The sequence below is a fragment of the Cryptomeria japonica genome, chromosome 2 (genome assembly GCF_030272615.1).
Source record: "Cryptomeria japonica chromosome 2, Sugi_1.0, whole genome shotgun sequence".
Classification (NCBI taxonomy): Eukaryota; Viridiplantae; Streptophyta; class Pinopsida; order Cupressales; family Cupressaceae; genus Cryptomeria; species Cryptomeria japonica.
In genome coordinates, this window is record NC_081406.1 from 115817385 (window position 1) to 115836970 (window position 19586).

The following is a 19586-nucleotide window of genomic DNA, read 5'->3' on the forward strand; positions in this document are numbered from 1 at the left end:
AAGTGCAGAGCAAGAAAAGAGCAGCAACAGTCAGCAGTGATGGCTTTCGTACACAGATTCGATCGCGTTCGCCGATTTCAGAGGCCAGTAGAGGTAGGAGAGCCAGTAAGTACCACCAAACCTCCTCGTAATTTGATGCATTTGCTTTTGTCATTAATGCATGCCGAATAGAGCAATAAATGCGCTTAGAAGTAGGGTACAAAAAATGCAAAAATCGGGAAACCGCGTCTATGTCAGTGTCAGGCGCGTCTATGTCGATGCCAGGCACGTCTGTGTTTGGAACCGCGTTTGCTTCTAATGCGGGTGCGTCTACGTCCGTCAGGGGCGTTTATGTTGCAAAGTCGCGTTTGTGAACAATGTAGGCACGTTTATGTAAAACAGGTGCGTCTGTGTTGTTTAGGTGCGCTTGTGCAGTCTATAGGCGCGTTTGTGAGTTAGAAACACGTTTATGTCCGAAAAATGCAAGGTTTTGTCTTCTAGGTCAAATCGGCAGTTCTATGATGAACATACGCTGTCGATTAGATAAGCTGCTGAGAGGATACACTCAAGCAGGTCCTCTAGGAAGACTAGGATAGATCAAGGCACTTTGTGATGAACAGGGAGCACCAAGATAGAGTACTTTGTGATGAACGGGGAGTACCCAAAGTATGAGCAGCACTTTGTGATGAATAGGGAGTGCAAAATGTGAGTAACACTTTGTGATGAACAGGGAGTGTCACACACGTAGTACTTTGTGATGAACAGGGAGTACTACTAGGATAGAAGCAACACTTTGTGATGAACAGTGAGTGTCACTGAGATAGATAACCATATGCATTTAGATAAAAGATAGCATTTTGTGATGAATAGTGAATGCCACGATGACTGACATGATTTGATTTGTTTGACTGCAGGAGTATTTGCCTATGTTAGAGTCATGGGAGAGATTCCCGTCGACACAGAGGTTGAAACCGGAGTTGTCATTTCAAGATAGAGCTGCCATCGAGGAGATGGGTTTGAGACACGTGCTGTATGTGCCTGAGTTTCGGGCAAACATGGGTTTGCTGACTGCGCTGGCCGAGAGATGGCATTCAGAGACTTGCACATTCCATTTGCTGATGGGTGAAATGACAGTCACCCTTGAGGATGTTTACAGGATTCTGCATATACCGATTGATGGAGACCTGATTCCATATGATCGTGATGGAGACAGAGAGGCTTTGAGATGGGTGTTTCAGGATCCCGGCCTAGAGATGAGAGCAGGACATGTGGCATGGGACACCATGATCGCGATAGGGTTAGCCTTGCCAGCTGTGATTGGAGGAGCTATCAATGGGTTCCTATGTCCGGACAGGGTGACACGAGGGTTGGCAATGGGCTGGGGAGGAACACTGGAGACACTGGTGATGCAGCACACCAGATATGCATGGGGTCCATGTGTGTTGGCCCACCTATATTATGAGCTTCACCAGTTTGTATACCATGGATCAGTGGGACTGGGCTGTGGAGTGACACTACTGCAGGTTTGGGCGTACGAGCATCTGCCTATTACGCGACCGATACATTTCAGAGGGAGAGGTCATGGATGGAGTTTTGTTCATCTGTATGACATGATCACCTCACAGCCGCGGATTGGCAGGTTAGAGCATTGGCAGCGAGTGATAGATGACATTGACGTAGTCATCTGGAGGCCGTATCTGGGATGCGAGGAGTGGGAGGATGACGCAGTGGAGCTGCCTTACACCTTCCAGAGCAGGTATCTGATTGGGTGGATGCCCTATATACTAGAGAGACAGCTGGTGGACAGAGTATGTAGGCAGTATGGCAGGATACAGAGGATGCCACGAGGCTCGGGTATGTATGCCCGTACAGTTAGAGATCAGGCACAGTTCGGGCCTTTATTTTCATATGATCAGGCGCTGACACAGCTAGCAGAGATGGTGCCCCTACCCTGGGATATGTGGCCAGAGATCGAGGACGCTGGGATGGATGCAGAGTATGCAGCATATTGGGCCGAGCATCCATTCCCTCGATTGACAGATCCAAGAGAGCTACTAGAGGGAGATGGAGGAGGAGATGATGATGATGATGGTGGGGGTGATGGAGGCCGAGGCCGACGGAGGCGGAGGGGAGTAGTTGGGGAGAGGAGGGTGGTACCTCAGAGTGAGGGTGGATAGGAGGGATAGGCCCAGGTGGTGAGGGGTCGCAGTGGATTGCCCCTACAGGTACCAGCAGCACAGGGTCCTAGAGCACAGGGACAGGTTACAGGGGCAAGTGCCAGTATAGGCACAAGAGTAGGGACGGAGACAGGTACAGGGACCTAGACATGTACCGAGACAGGTACCCGTACAGGCACCAGCACAGGTACAGGGACAGGTACAGGGGTAGGCACCCGTAGAGGGAGAGCCACAGGCAGAGGCAGAGGGTGGGGATCCAAAGGAGGATGAGCTGATTGAGCTCAGGGAGATCTGCCAGGGCCAGGTAGATGAGATACAGGATCTAGAGAGGGAGAGAGACCATCTCAGGATGAGGCTCAGGGATACTGAGCGGGAGAGGGATTAGGCGATTCAGCGCTATACGGAGGCTAAGACAGCGCTGAGGGAAGGGAGGCAGGCGATGGAGGACGCAAGAGCAGGCTACACATATGTCATGCGAGCCAGAGAGGAGATTGCCTATTGGAGGGACCTTTATTATGGTGTCGTGCCAGCAAATCAGCGAGCAAGGAGCTTCCATAGACCATCACGGACAGCGACAGCTACGGAAGGGAGCCGGAGGGGACAGGCATCGAGTGGTGGGGTCATGTGTCCTCCACCACCACCAGATAGGGGGGACAGGTAGGGTGATCCTGGGGCAGGTCCTTCGAGGGCTCAGATTCCATCGAGGCCAGGCGGCTCCGAGGGAGGGAGTTCATCATAGCCATAGAGGGCTCCCTTGTATCAGTATTTGTACCATTTTTGTATTGTAGACACCTACGGGTGATTTTGTAGCCATATGATTTTTTTGACATCATTGTACCATGACACTTTATATATATATATGAGATGATTCATTTTTGCGGCAGCTATATGCATGTGTACCTATGTGATGAGATGTTCTTATGATGTATGTTTTATGTGATGGATGCAAATATGTATATGATGCAATGCAATATAGTTTTATATGTGTATGCTTGATGCAAATGTGAATGTATGTAATGCAGATGAATATGATAATGTAAATGTAAATTGTGCTAACAGGTGTTGTGTGCAAGATGTGATGCAATTGTGATATCTATATGTATGTGTGAAATGCTTATATGTGGTAATGCAGGTGTAAACTACATGAAATGCAAATATTTTTGGTGTGTCATTATACTCAGTCATGTGATAGCAAGCTACACGGACTTGAGAAGGACTATGGAGGTCAATCAAGAAAGGGGGATGGAAGATAGAAGATATGAACGTGAAAGAGCTTCTTGTGCGTTATCATCATTGAGCTTTATTATGGCAAGTAGGTTATGACAATCGAGGCATATGTTCGACCCAGAAAGTCATTGTACCTGTTTGCATGGAGATAAGACAGTCACAAACAAGAAATGCCCCAGGTCATACTAGACTCACAATGTCCTCATATCCTCAGACAAGTCATAGCATTACTAAAAGGCAATCCACAGACAGCAAACAAAAATAGGTGACGATACCCCATCCTCGCCTTTCTAGTCAAAGACATCCTGGAGATAGAATCTCTAGTCAGAGACATCCCAGAAAAGCTAAAAGACATGTCACCATAAGATAAAATCAAAAGAAAACCAAGACTCGACACTAACATCCACTGTAGTCCTCAAGTTTAGTGTCTCTTGTCACTTGTATAAGTCTTATTTGATTGTAGTCATAATGTTTACTTTCACAAAATGAATAGATAGCACTGAACCATAATGTTGTCTGAGTCTGTTGAAAGATTTGATTTGTTGAAGCTCATTGTTGCTGCCGTGTCTCATCTGAAACTAACTGAATCCATGAAACTGATACTTTATTGCAGAGAAGATGAAACTTTATTGCGGACTGGCGATGCAAATGTTGCTTTATTGCGGATTGTGCACGGATAGAGTGAAGGAAGCTGGAAGAAACTATACTCCTCAAAACATGTGATGTTCTTAGTTCCACACCCATTACTAGACATAGGAATTGCCTTAGCCATAGATAGGATCTGATTTATTATGGATGGAAAGGGATGAAAAGGGGGGTTTATTATGAATGGCTAACCAATCTTAGGTAGATCAATAACAAGCCATGATGGGAATGGGTAAGTTTATTAGGAGTGAATTGGTCGTGAGTGTGTGCAATGTGAAGGATGAAAGTGAATCCTGAAGGAGGGAGGAGCAATGTCTCTACGCATGGCGCTGGTGACCCAGTTTTCACCATGGTACTTGCCCAGGGCACCACCGAAGTGGTTTTCACTGTTGGATGAAATTATTTCTCTTTACTTTTTTGGATTTTTCAATTTTTTTTGTGTCACAAGGCACCTGTTTGCCAGTTTTTCACCAAGTAACGATTTTTTTGTTTTTATAATTTTTTTGTATTTTTGAATTTTTTGATTTTTTTGTATTTTTGAATTAGGATATTCCGGAGAACTATGTGTAAAATCTGCGAAGATGCATGCTGTTGATAGGATCCTCCAAAGGTTCACCTTCTGTAGTTGAGAGCTGATATGCACCAGATCCATATGCTGCTCTAATAATGTAAGGACCAAGCCAATTTGGTTCGAACTTGCCCTTCTTCTCTCTGTCTTGCTGATTCTTGGGATTTTCTCTGAGAACCAAGTCACCTACCTCAAATGTGCAAGGCTTGACTTTGTGATTGTAGCTGCGACTCATTCGTTGTTGGTAAGCCTTGAGATGATTAAAAGCAGTTTATCTCCATTCATCCAGCAGTTCTAGTTCTTGTAAGCGAGAGACTCTATAATCTTCATTATTGATGATGTTTTGCAAAGAGACCCGTAAAGAAGGTAACTCGACCTCAATAGGCAAGATGGCTTCAGCACCGTAGACAAGTGAGTAGGGTGTAGCTCCTGTAGGTGTGCGGACACTTGTGCGGTAGGCCCAAAGTGTAGGATTGAGTTGGATATGCCAGTTACGGCCAGCGTCGTCGACTGTCTTTTTGAGGATTTTAAGAATTGTTTTATTAGACGCCTCAGCTTGGCCATTACCTTGGGGGTAATATGGTGTGGAGAAACGATGGGAAATATGGAAGCGGTCATAGAGTTCACGAACATCCTGATTTTTGAAGGGACGCACGTTATCAGTAATAATGGAATCAAGAATACCATATCGGCAAATGATATAATTAAGGTTGAAGGTAGCAATTTGTTTTCCAGTGACTTGTGTGAGAGGCACGGCTTCAATCCACTTTGTGAAATACCCTATGGCTGTGATAATGAATTTATGACCATTGGAAGAAGGAGGGTGAATCTTGCCTATGAGATCAAGTCCCCACTAACAAAAGGGCCAAGGAGACGCGAGTGGTTGTAGTTCTTGTGCTGGTGCATGTATGAGGTCTCCATGAATTTGACATTGCTTACATTTCTTGACAAATTGATATGAGTCTTTTTCCATATTGGGCTAGTAATATCCAGTCCTGATGAGTTTCTTGGCCAAGGTAGGACCACTAGCATGCGGACCACATATCCCTTCATGCACTTCACGTAATGCAATCTGAGCTTCATCACTTTCTAAACATCTAAGAAGAGTGCCATCTAGACCTTGTCGATATAAGATATCAGCTAGAATGACATATCGAGAGGATTGGCGAATGAAAGTGCGATGTTGGTTATTCGATAGATCAGGAGGTAAGGTATTGTCGCGAAGATATGTGAATATGGAACCATATAACTGGGATTCGGGACCAATAACGCATATCATTTCAGTAGGAGTGATCTCATATGAAGGAACCAAAAGGTTATCCACCAAGAACTCATAGCAGGTTTCATTTTGAGGTAGGTCAATTAGTGAAGCAATTGTAGCCATGGCATCTGCAGCACGATTCTGCTCCTTGGTATCTGCTCAAAATCTATCTTTGTGAAGTGTTGTTTCAAATCATCCACCATTTGTTTGTAAGGCATTAATTTTTCATCTTTTGTTTGGTAATCATCAGTTGCTTGACGGATGACAAGTTGAGAATCCCCAAAAACATGAAGTTCTTGGATCTTCCACTGAACTGCAATTCGTAATCCAGTTGTTAATGCCTCATATTCCGCTATATTGTTAGTGCAAGGAAATGATAAGCGATATGATTTTGGTATAGAATCGCCTTGAGGAGTTATAAAGAGAATACCAGCGCCTGCCCCATGCTGTGTGTATGAACCGTCAAAGTACAGTTGCCATGGCTTTGCATGTGATATTGTTAAAATGGATTCATCTGGAAATTCTGAATTTAGAGGAACATCATCAATCATGGGGGCATCTGTTAATTGATCCGCGATTGCTTGTCCTTTTATTGCTTTTTTGTCTACATACTGGATGTCGAATTCACTCAGGATCATTACCCACTTGGCCAGTCGCCCAGTAAGTGTTGCTTTATTGAGGAGGTATTTCAATGGATCAATTCTTGCAATCAACTTAGTCTTATGAGTGAGCATATAATGTCATAATTTTTGTGAAGCAAAGACCATGGTGAGACATGCACGCTCGATTGGTGTGTAGTTTAGCTCATATCCCACCAATGTGCGACTGATATAGTATACTGCTTTTTCCTTGCCGTCAGCAATTTGTTGTGCTAGGAGTGCCCCTAATGCTGTTGGAGTAGTTGATATGTATAGTAACAAAGGCTGATTTGGAATTGGTGGCATCAAAACTAGCGGATTCAAAAGATAATCTTTGAGCGTCTGAAAAGCTTGTTGACAGTTATCATCCCATTTGAACTTGATATTTTTATGTAGCAGGTGCTGAAAAGGATTACACTTATCTGCAAGTTGTGCTATGAATATTCGTATAGACTGGAGTCTCCCTTGTAAGGATCAAAGTTGACTGATATTTCTGCGTGGCGACATGTCCAAGATAGCCTTGACTTTTGCTGGATCGGCTTCGATTCCTCTTTTGGACATAATGAATCCAAGGAGCTTCCCGGAGGTTACTCCAAAGACACATTTCTTGGGGTTTAATCTTACTTTGTATTTTTCCAACCGATCAAAGATGACTGAAAGTATGTCCAAATGTGTATCTCTGTCTATTGATTTACCCAAGAGATCATCAACATAATCTTCCACGGTTATGTGCATGAGATCATGAAAGATAGTGGTCATTGCTCTTTGATATGTAGCACCTGCATTTTTCAGCCCAAAGGGCATGACATTCCAATAGAAAGTTCCCCATAGACAAGTGAATGATGTTTTGTGTTGATCCTCGGGTGCAATCCTGATTTGATTATAACCAGAAAATCCATCCATTAAAGATAACATTTCGTGACCTACTGTGAGATCAACGATCAAATCAATATTTGGTAATGGGAAGTCATCTTTCGGACAAGATTTGTTGATGTCTCTGAAATCCGTACATATTCTGATGCTGCGATCTAGTTTACTGACAGGTACTAAATTGGAGATCCATTCGGGATAATCAATTGGGCATATGATTCTGACATCCAATAACTTCTCCAGCTCTGCTTTGACTAGTAATGCCACTTGTGGATGCATTTTCCTTAATTTCTGTTTCACTGGCTTTGCCCCTGGTTTGACTGTCAAATGATGCATTACCAAATCCGGATCTAGTTCAGGCATATTAGCGTATGACCATGCAAAGTTGATTTGTCGTTCTTTGAAGAAGCTTATGAATTTTGACCTTTCGGACTTTGTCAATGATTGAGCCAGGAATATATTGTGTGGAATCTCTTCTGTACCAATGTTTGTTTTGATAGTATCCTCTACCAACATGGATGACTTTTCCTCATATGATGCTGGGAGAATGTCGCGCCTTCCATCTTCGGGTGCCTCAGAGAGGTTTTCACCCTCAGATACGTCCTTTCTTTTTACTTTTTTGGAATCAGATAGCGCCACAGTGTGGTTTTCGCCATAAGACCCTTGATTTGTTCTTATTTTCACATTTTTGCGACTGGAAGGTCTGACACCCTCACCAAAATATGCCATGTTGTTGAGTTCTATGGTGTATCCTGCTTTGTGGTCCCCAGGGGGAAGATCATCTCGTATGCCAAGATAGTCAATAATAGCTTCGTCATTTTGAAATGTGTCAAATTGTGTTGTTCCTTCATAATCCCAGTCAATGAGTTGGTGGTGAACAAGGGGAAGGCCTTTAATGTTTTCAGAGTTTGCGGGGCTAAGAGTGAAGATGTGGTTATATTCGGGTATATCGAGGCAATCGTCGAGGTCATCGATGGCACTCTCCTCATCAGTTTCGATTGCAAGCGAATCCAAATTGTCGTCACTAGTAGCGCCTTCCGGGACAGGTGTCCTCATCCTATGTGATTTCGACCTAGAACCTTGAGACAAAGACTATGTGCAATCTTTATGGGTTGTTTCTTGACCAACTCTGAACTTTTTATAAAATTCCTCTTCTTCTGTGGGTTCATCTAGCTCTCTGAATGTCTCAGTGAGCTCATAGTCACTGGAGGATTTGTCTGAACCCCATTCCCATTCGTTAGAATCTGTGGAATAGTAATCCTCTTGTTGAACTTTGGCAACTTTGATTTGTGATGCCTCTTCTGTCCTTTTAGTGTGGATCTTGGAAGTCAGAAAACCAAGTCCCTTTGAGCGTTCCCTTTTTACAGTCAATTCAGGTTGTAAGGGCTCCATAACGCCTTCCTTGCATAACCCAAGAGGGCTTTTTCCATCATACCCGAATTTTTGTTGAATCTTGAAGCCTTTGCCATATTTCTCACAGGGTATATTGATCTGATCTTGTGTGTCCTCTTCAATGTCTTTGTAAAGCATTTTGTATAAATCTTCCTCTTCAAGTTCACCCCATCTTTGAAAGGTAGTAGGATCCCATTTGAGTATCATGATGGATATTTGCTTGTTAGGATGTGGCCTTCCATATTCTTTTGGAGAGCTCATGACTTATCGTAAATACATGGTCTGATTTAAAGTGTATTCTCCCATGCCTTTGTCTTCAAATTTGCCTTTAAGTTCACCTTGTTTTGATGTTGAAGGTTTCAATGACTCAGGGTCAATGTATGCTGAAGAAGGAGCAGCCTCATGATTACTGGGAATGATGGTTTCAGTATGTGATCTCAGGTTATTGCAATATATGAACAGATTAGGATCACCGTTAACTGTTACCTCGACTCCATTATGAGGAAACTTAATGCATTGATGATATTTTGATGGGACTGCCCTCATTTCATGAATCCAAGGACGTCCTAGCAATATGTTGTATGTGAGATCAAGATCAAGTACTTGACAAACCACATCCTTTGTAACTGGCCCAACTCTGAGAGGCAAGGTGACTGTGCCCTTGGATGAGCGCTCTTCATCATCATATGCCTTGATGGTGATTTGATTTGTAGAATTCACAGCTTTATCAAAATATCCCAATTGTTTAATGGTGCTCAATGTACAAATGTTTAGACCAGCTCCTCCATCTATCAGGACTCGCTTTATTCGATGTTTGTGTATGAAGGCTTCAACATGTAAAGGTGCATTATGTGGCTGACTTACGGAGGCGTCATCGGGTTCTGTGAATGTAAGGGAATGTGGAATGGAAAGGTATCCCACCATGGCTTGAAACTGGTCCATGTTCAGATCAGTAGGAACAGCAGTGTCTCTCAAGATTTTGTCAAGAATAGCTTTATGAGCGAGGGATATACGTAAGAGCTCAAGGATGGAGATGAGCGCGGGTGTCTTCCCTAACTATTCTACAAGGTCATACTCAGGTTTGGTTGATGAAGAAGTAGTATTTTTAGTGGAGGCACCTGGCAACATAATCTTACCTCGACGGGTTGTAACATGACATTCAGAGGTATGTTCGGAAGAAGATCCAACACCTCTTAGGACAATCTTGGGTCTCTGAGGAGGATTCTCAGGATTTTTGTTCTTGATGGTAATAGTAGAGACATGATTGTCCATTGAGATGTGATTGATAGTTAAATCATAGTTATAAGGTTCTCTAGTATAGTTGGCCTGATCATCTGTGACTTTGGCTTTTCCCTTGTCATGCTTTGGGAATGGTTCCTTAAACATCTCATGTTCTTGATTGGATGAGTGTCCCTCAATCTCAATGTCACCTCTATCAATGAGATCTTGCACAATGTTCTTCAGTCGATGGCAATTTCCTGTCTTATGACCCTTGCTTTTAAAAAATTCACAATACTCATCATCATTCCACCAATTTGGTTTGACCTTTGGTTCATATGGAGGAAAATCTAGAACTGTGATCACTTTGTTTGCCACAAGCTTTTTGAAGACTGATTCAAGTGGTTCTCCCAATGGGGTGTACTTCCTTCGTGGTCTAGAAGTTGTTTGAGTATTTACTTGATTGTTTGTAGAACTTGATCCCAAAAAGATGAATTTGGGTCGCACTGTATTGGCATCAACAACACCATCATTGACTGTGTTCTTGTTTTTATTCCAAAATCTTGGCTTGTCTTTTCCTTTAAAGTCATCTTTGTTCTCCTTGAATATCTTAATGACTCCTTGCTCAATTAGGACCTTTTTTGTTGCTAAGCCTTTTTCAATGACATCCTTGAAGGTGGACAAACAAGCTTTCCTTAGATCATAGCCAATGTCCTTGTTAACGTTTTGAGTGAACATTTCTACCATTTGTTTCTGTGGAATTTCGCAAGAACATCTACTAGCTAGATTTCTCCATCTTTGTAAAAATGATGCAAAAGATTCTCTTTCTTTTTCCTTAGTATTGCACAAAGTAGTGACTGAGATATCTATCTCTATATTATAGGAGAAATGCTGAATAAATGCCTCTGCTAAGTCACCCCATGACTTAATACCAGGTGGTAGTTGAGAGAAACATTCCATAGCTTGATCGCCTAAGCTTTGTGGGAACAATCTCATCAAATATGTTTCTTCTGCCGCTACCTCAATGCAAGCTGTGAAAAATTGTCTTATGTGTGCCTTGGGGTCTCCTTTTCCTCTATACTTGTCAAATTTTGGCGTCAAAAAGTGTGCAGGAAATGGAGGCATTGGAATGCTCTTGTCAAATGGATAAGAACATATGTCTCTCATAGTGTATGTTGGTTTTGGTGTATTCATGTCCTCCATTTTCTTTTGTAAATCTCTGATTTGTTGCTCCAAATTGCTCTTAGGTGGAGATCGACTTCTTGTAGCATACCCCATGTTTGAGACACCAATTTGAGGAGGAGCTTGTTGCATGTATGGATGATATTGATCATACACATGTTCATATGGAGAAGGTCTATATTGATGCGGCATATATGGAGCACTTGGTATAGCTTCATGCTGAGGAACCCCATATCTATTTTGTGCATGTATACCATATTCTACAGGCATGTCATGTTCTATTGTGTTGCCCCCAAATTTGACATGAGGTTTCCTTGTGTCCAAATTTTGAGCATGCCTTTGAATGTCCAATTGTTTTGGTTGATCCATAGTTTGAGCATATCTATCTGCATAAGACTTCCATAATGGTCTTCGAAGGTAAGTATCATATGGTTGACCATGTGTATGTGGGACATCTGGTTTTTGAAGCAAAGCTGATGGTGATTCAGGTACCATATGTGGTCCTCTATTTCCTCCACTATTAGGTCTCCTTTGATCCATGTTGGAGTGAGTTTGTTGCAAAGGTCAGTTTTCCATAAGTTGAGACATGTCAAAGTCATGAGGTATTTTAGCTCCACTTTGTGCCATCATGTGTAAAAAGTATTGTCTATCCCTCCTCGTTATTTCTTCAACCAATCTATTGAAATGGGGATTCATAATGGATTCTTCTACATCAGCTGAATGTATTGAAAAGTTGTCCACATTGTCATTGTGTGTAGCATTGTTGTTTGTAGTGTCTGCATTTTCCACATTTGGAATGTTTCTATAAACATCCATGTCAGGTAATGTAGTGTGCTCAGGATTGAAAAATAAATCATTGTCATACTCATAAGAACTCATGTTTGCGGACTCTTGAGCTTCTTTAGCTTTTCTCCTAGATTTTTGAAGATGGGTTTCAACCATGAAATAGGTATTGACCAAGATGTGAGAGACTAGATGAAAAATGGAAAGAGTATGGAAGACCAAGAGTTGTATGGAGTGTAAATGAATCTGAGGTGTACTTGCAAATGTCCAAAGTGTAAGACCAAGTATGTATGTAGTAGAGTAGGTGTGACTTCCAAAGAGAGGATAGTTTCTCTTGATGAGGTAAGCTGACCTTGACTCTAAGTAAGACCAAATGAGACCCAAAGGTAAGAAACCTTGATGAGGGACCACTTAGCAAAGTGTTGTTGTATGTAGTGTGTTGACAAAGTATGATGAGGACAAGCAAGTGACCTTTTGACTCAAGTTTAGACAATTGTGAATGTAATGAGAGATGTAAAGCAATGATGGACTATGTGAGACCCAAAGACAGGTTGAATGCTAGATGAAACCTGAAGAAACAACCTAGGAAGCTCAAGTATTCCGAAACTGATTTCTTTTGTTTGCTGGACTGTAAAAATTTTCAATTCTGGACACAAACGCTTCTGTATACTTCACAGACGCGATTCCTAGACACAGATGTGTCTCTATTCGACACAGACGCTGCTAGACACACAAACGCTATTATGCCCTTCATAGACGCACTTATATTACTCAGACGCGGTTAAAATAGACATAGACGCATTTCTGTAAACTTCGTGCAATTTTTCCAATCTGTGAAGTCATTTTGTTGTGACCAAATCCGACTGTTTGACTGTTTTTCATGACAAGAGGACACAATGTTGATGAGGACTCAATGTTTGCAAGTGTTTAGACTTCAAAATGACTCCAAGAAAGTGTGTTGTTTGATGTAAAGTTGTTTTGCATACACTTGAAGACACAAAAGACACAATGTTTTGTTGTTTGGTCTTGAATGTTTGAATGTTTAACATAAGACAAGCATAATTCTTATGGCTGGCCAAGACAATAGTTGTTGATCCCACATAGGGTTTTACCCCCAAGGCTACGCTATTCAGAGTGGATACTTAGATGCTTGACCTCACTGTCTCCACCCTCGGCACTCACTTCTCGGGTCAGCCAAGCATCAATCCCCATGAAAACTCCCCATGGCGAACTTTGTATCTCTACTAAGAACCGTATGTGTGTGGGCCGCTACCAGAGGTCCAACCTCCTGCCCCAACAACTAGAAGGATTTGGGCTTCTAAAACAAAAAGGTGCTAGTAAGGGCATCCGCTCGTGTGGCCATACATGCGGCACTTTTAGCTTTGTAAATACAGAAGGCTCCCAGCCGGTAGGGGTTACGCCCTACAAATGATCAAATAAATTTGATCAAACAGGTTTATGGGGAGACATAGTGTCAGTATGAACTAATCAGCACATGTTATTCATAGTTTTCACCATGAATACATTTGATTATAGTGGTTTGGATGAGGTGGGTTTTCCTCGCTACCACTTGGGTCGTTCTCTTCTCACTAGTAGTCCTAATGACCACACGGGAAGACAGGCCCTCTAAAGATTAAACAAAAAGAGCCTATTGCTCAAGATACAAAAGACAATGATTCAATTTTAGTGCACCAATGGAAGTGTTTGCTAATCTATGAAAACAAGGCACATAACAAAATTTCAAAACCCTAGCCAAGGACCTGCAACAAAATTTGTTAGTAGTTTGGGTAGTTTGACATAATCACCCCTTCCTGCAAACACACAAGTTAGGTGCATTTTAAAAACCCAAAAGACTTTATGAAAGAGGGGCCTTCAACAAAAACATTTTGCTTCCAAGACAAGCTGCACAAACTTAGTTAGCTAGATCTGAAAGGGTTAGTCCAAAAATAAACCAGATCTGAAACCCTAAGTGCAAAATCCAAAAATTTAATCAATGAAAATTTGAAAATTTTGAAACAGTAAATACACAGACGCTGTTACCCTCAACACAGACATGTCTGGATTACACAGACGTGGTTCTGTGATTCACAGATGCACTTTAAAATCACAGACGCCCTTCTCCACCACAGACGCGGGTAGAAACAACACAAACGCGTTTCTGAAACACAGATGCTCTTGTCTGAAACTTGCAAAATAAAATTTGTCAAAAACACAGACGCGATTCCAGATTCCGTAGACGCGCCTGAAAATCAAAGACGCGATCCGAAAGTTCGCAGATGCGGAAAAACCTAAAATGCCGTCGAAAAATGTCCGATCTGCAACTTCAAAAACGCAAAATCTGCAACAAGAAGGTTAAATACAAAGGGACAAGAGTCCCACCGGGCGTGCCAAAATGTAGATGGTGAAAATGGATAACAATAATAACAAGATTGAAAGGCTAAATGAATCCAACCACAAAAACCCTAGTCTAACAATAACAAAGATCCACCATAACATATGAAGATTACCTAAGACAATGCAAATAAAACAAAATCACAAAGATTATACCATCACATGTCCAATAGGGTTTTGATCTCCATTCTTCCTATCTCCATTGATCTTGCTTGATATATTTGCTCTCAGATTTTATATGCACAAGAGCTCAACAAAGAACGGAATGTGGTTGCAAGTAGGATCATAATGTAGTCAAAATGATCATTAGCATGAGTGATTAGGGTTTGATAATGAAGGAAACATCTTCTTAAATAGAAGACACAATATGAAATGGAGGGATAAGATTGAGAGGTGTAAAAAGAGAGGTCGGCTAGGATTAGAGGGTAGGTAGAAGAAATAGTAAAATAATGAAAGAGGTAGGTAGTGTATGAATTAAGAGATGAATGACATGTGTCATGTGTAGAAAAAGATAATGAATTAATTAAATAAATAAATATTTATTTAATTAATAGAGGAAATAAGATAATTAAATAAATAAAATATTTATTTAATTTAGGAAAAGGATAATTTAAATAAATAAATGTATTTATTTAAATGAGAAATAAGGCTAGAAGAGGATAAATGAATTAATTAAATAAATAAAGATTTATTTAATCAATAGAAGAATTAGGCTTAGATAATTAAATAAATAAAATATTTATTTAATTAGACATGACAATTTTGGGTGTCTATAGAACCTATTCATCTCTATGAATCCTATCAATCCTCCCAAATGCATCTTTATACCTATTTCCTACACATAAAAAGAAGGGGGAAATATTTGGGAATAGGGATTTACATAAGTCAAACCATAGCTTAGGAATCAACCTTGAATGAAATAATGCAAATACTAAAATAAATGCTAAATAGATATACCTCAAATATGCAATTGTTGTTGATGATGCTTTGCTCTTTGAATGAAATAACAAATGTTGTACGAAATGGTATGAAAAATATGAAACCATAATTAGACACACATGCTTGCATAAGATCGATGTTATTTTTCTCAGACACAATGGTTGAATGACGAATATGCAGCCTTGAAGGTCTCTAAAAATATTTGACAATTTCAATGCTTCACAGATGCATGAATATTTTAGGTAAGGTATGGATATGAAAATGAATAGATATATAATCTTTATATAGGGGCCTTCTAGATACCAATTAGGCCCATCACCAATGGTCATGCAGAGCCATGAGGATCAAATATTACCGACTAGATATGACCCCCATCCTATTTCAAATTGGGGTTGGATTGAGTGGTAATATGGATCTTTGGGGCATCGTGGTCCAAACCAAGGTGCTAGTCCCACCATAATTAGTATCAAAATAATGGTAAAATGGGGTGGGTATCCCATGGTAGGACAAAATTTTGTTCATGGCCTCAAAATTGGATGATAGGCATAAACAAACCTAGAAAAGAGATGATAATAGGACATGTTTTAAAGTAGGGGTACAAACATGAGGTGTAAATTGGACCAATGACTATTTATGATGCTACAACTACTAAGACACAAAAAAATAAAGTCAAGACAAATGAAACTCAATAAATAACACAAATTAATGTAGATAAGAATCTTGAAACTCATTTGATAACAATGTCCTAAGAGGAAGAAAACTTAAAAATTGGTAAGACCAAAATGGAATCCATGTGCAAGTTATGGTTTGATGGATCTAAGTGCATATAAGGATAGCATGTAGGGATTGAGTTAACTAGACTATAGGATAAATATTTCTTAGGTTCTTACTGATTAAAGTTCACTTTCACTAATAACATATCCAATATGAAGCTTTGATACAAGGATTACTCCTAGCTCACAAATAGAAGGTGAAGCAAATATTCATAAAAGGAGACTCCTAGCTAGTCATTAGGAATATTAGGAGCCAAAATGTATGCCATGATAAAAGGTTGTTTTCCTATCACAATTAGGTATCAAATTTGATAGAATATTTTTATCCTTTCAACATCCATTCAATCTTGAGGAAAATGAACCAAATTGTAGATTTATTAGGATTTTTTGATAGATCATTGGAACCTATAACTATTTTAAATCTATATTTTCTATGGAGCAATGTTTGTGCCAATAATGCTAGATAATGTCACCAATTTCCAATTATTCTATGATGAACACTAGATATCATTGACTTTATAATGAATGCTAGAATATTTTCAACCCAAGTTATAAACAAAGAGGATAGAGATCCTTTTGAGCTAAGTAACGATGGGCTATTTAAACTTAAAACAAATACTATCTTGAAAGGGTTGATGGCATTACAAAGGATTTTTTTATCAAAATCAAGTAACCAAGAGAAAGAGACCTTGTAGAGAATTATGAAGTGATAAGTGTGACCTCTATAATCTAGGAGATGAATAAGACATGTGAGATTTCAAAAAGATCTAGAGGCAATGGAAAACACAAATAAGATAGACAAAATAGATGATAGGAATAACTGTATTCTATCAAGATGCAAAATATGATCAACTGGATCATTACAAGATGTTGATTGATTTCCCGTCTATCTGTACAAACAATGTAGATGAGCCTACTTATATAGGCAAGGCTAGGGATATGTGAGCACACAAACATGATATGTGACTCAATAAGAAACAAGGGTAGGTAGGAAATAGGTGTGGTAAGTAGGAGAAACAATATAATATTCCACATGATGTGGAATGTAACAAGATAAGATCAACAACTTAAAAGGTGGAAATTCTCCTACAAAAAACACCCAAGTGTCTCATACCCAAACTACTATGAAATGCATGTACCTAAGTAAACTTAGGTATAGTATAATAATATCCATGATGAATAATTATTTACACCAACACCCCCCCTTAAGTGCAACTTAGGGGAATGCACTTAAGTCTACAATGCAACTAAGCAATGCAAGATGGGTCCCGACTACTAGGCCATGTTAGGTACCCATGTACAAATGCAAACCAATGCAATGAAATCTCTCACAAAGCAGGGAAAGAGAGAAAAACCCAATGGTAAAAAAACCTCCCCCAAAAGAGAGATGATAAAAGCACACAATGCTCTCAATGATAAATGAGAAGAACAAAAATATGCCCCCCCCATAAGAGAGAAGAAGAGACCATGAAGCCTCCCCTCAATGTCGAATCTCTTGCAAGGATAGTCCAATGATGATGACCAAAATAATTCCCCATAAGGAAGAAAGAGAGCGAATGTTGCACCAATAATGTCAAAGTGTGACAAAACCAGGTACCAATGTCGATGACAATGAATCACTCGTTGCAACAAAAACAAGATTAGGTATGGAGAGAATCTACTTTGAGCATCATCTGGATACTCATAAATGTAAGAAATACTGGTACAATCCAAGTCTCACAAGATATTCCTAATCTACGTGTACAAGAGGATTACATCAAATAGTCATCAAAGACAAGATACAAAGAGGTGTGACACTTTATGATAGTGTAAGTACAACATTGCTCAAGCAAGAGAATACATCACAATAAAATATTCAAATGTTGAAACATGAAAATGATGCCACCAACAAAAGAAGCCCTGTAGAATATTGCAGATGAAGATGCCTTTGAATGGAATGTCACCAAGAGATATAAATGAACAAGTGACCCCCCATAAAAAGATCATGTTGGCACTTCCAAATAATGGCAAAGTGGACTTCTAATTTCAATTATTATAACTTCTCAAAATGAGATATAAGAGACTTCAACAAATACTGCCAGTGATCTAAACTGAGATCCAAGCAAAATACAAGCACCAAATAGGCCAAAAAATGACCAAATACTGAAAGTATAATTTCTAATCATAATCACTATAAACTAATGGTAGATTATGAAAGTAAACAAAAAATTATGCACTTTCAAAAAAAATGACACCTGAAAAGGAGTCCATATGAGCCTAAATGAAGCCTCCAAAGTTGTAAAAATCGGGATTTCATGATTTCCGAAAAACTTGTATCCGAAAAATAGAAAAATCCTGCACCACTGTATAGATCATGAAATTATACCCCAAAACAAAAAAAAATCTCAAAAAAAGGAGTCCGGATGAGTGAGATATCACTATTTGAAAATTCTCTGCAAAATTATAATTTCTGGAAAATTTCTATCACAGCTTCAAACTTCAAATGCCTCTAGATTTAGCCTCTAAAGTCTAATTTGGATGAAACAAAAAGGAAAATTTGACTTTCTTGGATCTCCTCAATCCAATGGTAACCTCAGATTTGATCCATCAAGCTTCAATAATAACCTGCAATAGAAAGCTCCAAAATCCACAACACCAAATAATATCAAATTTCTCTCAATTGGCAAACCAATGACACTCCAATGGCTTTGATACCATGTGAGATTTTGCTAAGATCTACAGGAAATGGAAAGAACAAATAAGAGAGACAAAATAGATGATAGGAATAAAGTGTATTCTATCAGGATGCAAAATATGATCAACTGGATCATTACAAGATGTTGATTGATTGCCCGTCTGTCTGTACAAACAATGTAGATGAGCTTGCTTATATAGGCAAGGCTAGGGATATGTGAGCACACAAACATGTGGCTTAATAAGAAACAAGGGTAGGTAGGAAATAGGTGTGGTAGGTAGGAGAAACAATATAATATTCTACATGAGGTGGAATGTAACAAGATAAGATCAACACCATAAAAGGTGGAAATTCTCCTACACACACTATCCCAATGTGGCACAAACACCCAAGTGTCTCATACCCAAACTACTATGAAATTCATGTACCTAAGTAAACTTAAGTATAGTGTAATAATATCCATGATGAAGAATTATTTACACCAACAACATGAGATTAGTGATCATTTATAAAATTTGCAAGCCACAAGAAAGGAGTGGAATTATAAGGTCTCTTAAGGCCTATTTGGATGTCGTAGTATGGATTTATGATGAATTAAACATGCATGATGTACTATGGTGATTATATATATCATCCTTTTGAAGTCTAAAACCGAGCATTTCAATAAGAGATAAAGACCAATGAATGTTTTGATAGAACCCATGATTTTAAAAAAGAAGTGCAAAAATTGTTAAACACAAGGATTGTTTACTTGAGAAAACATTTCACTTCTAGGTTGCCAATTTGGTACTCTTTTGAAAGAAAAAGGGAGAGATTGGGTTGTGCATGGAGTTCTAGAATCTAAATTAAGCTTTAGAGAAGGACAATTC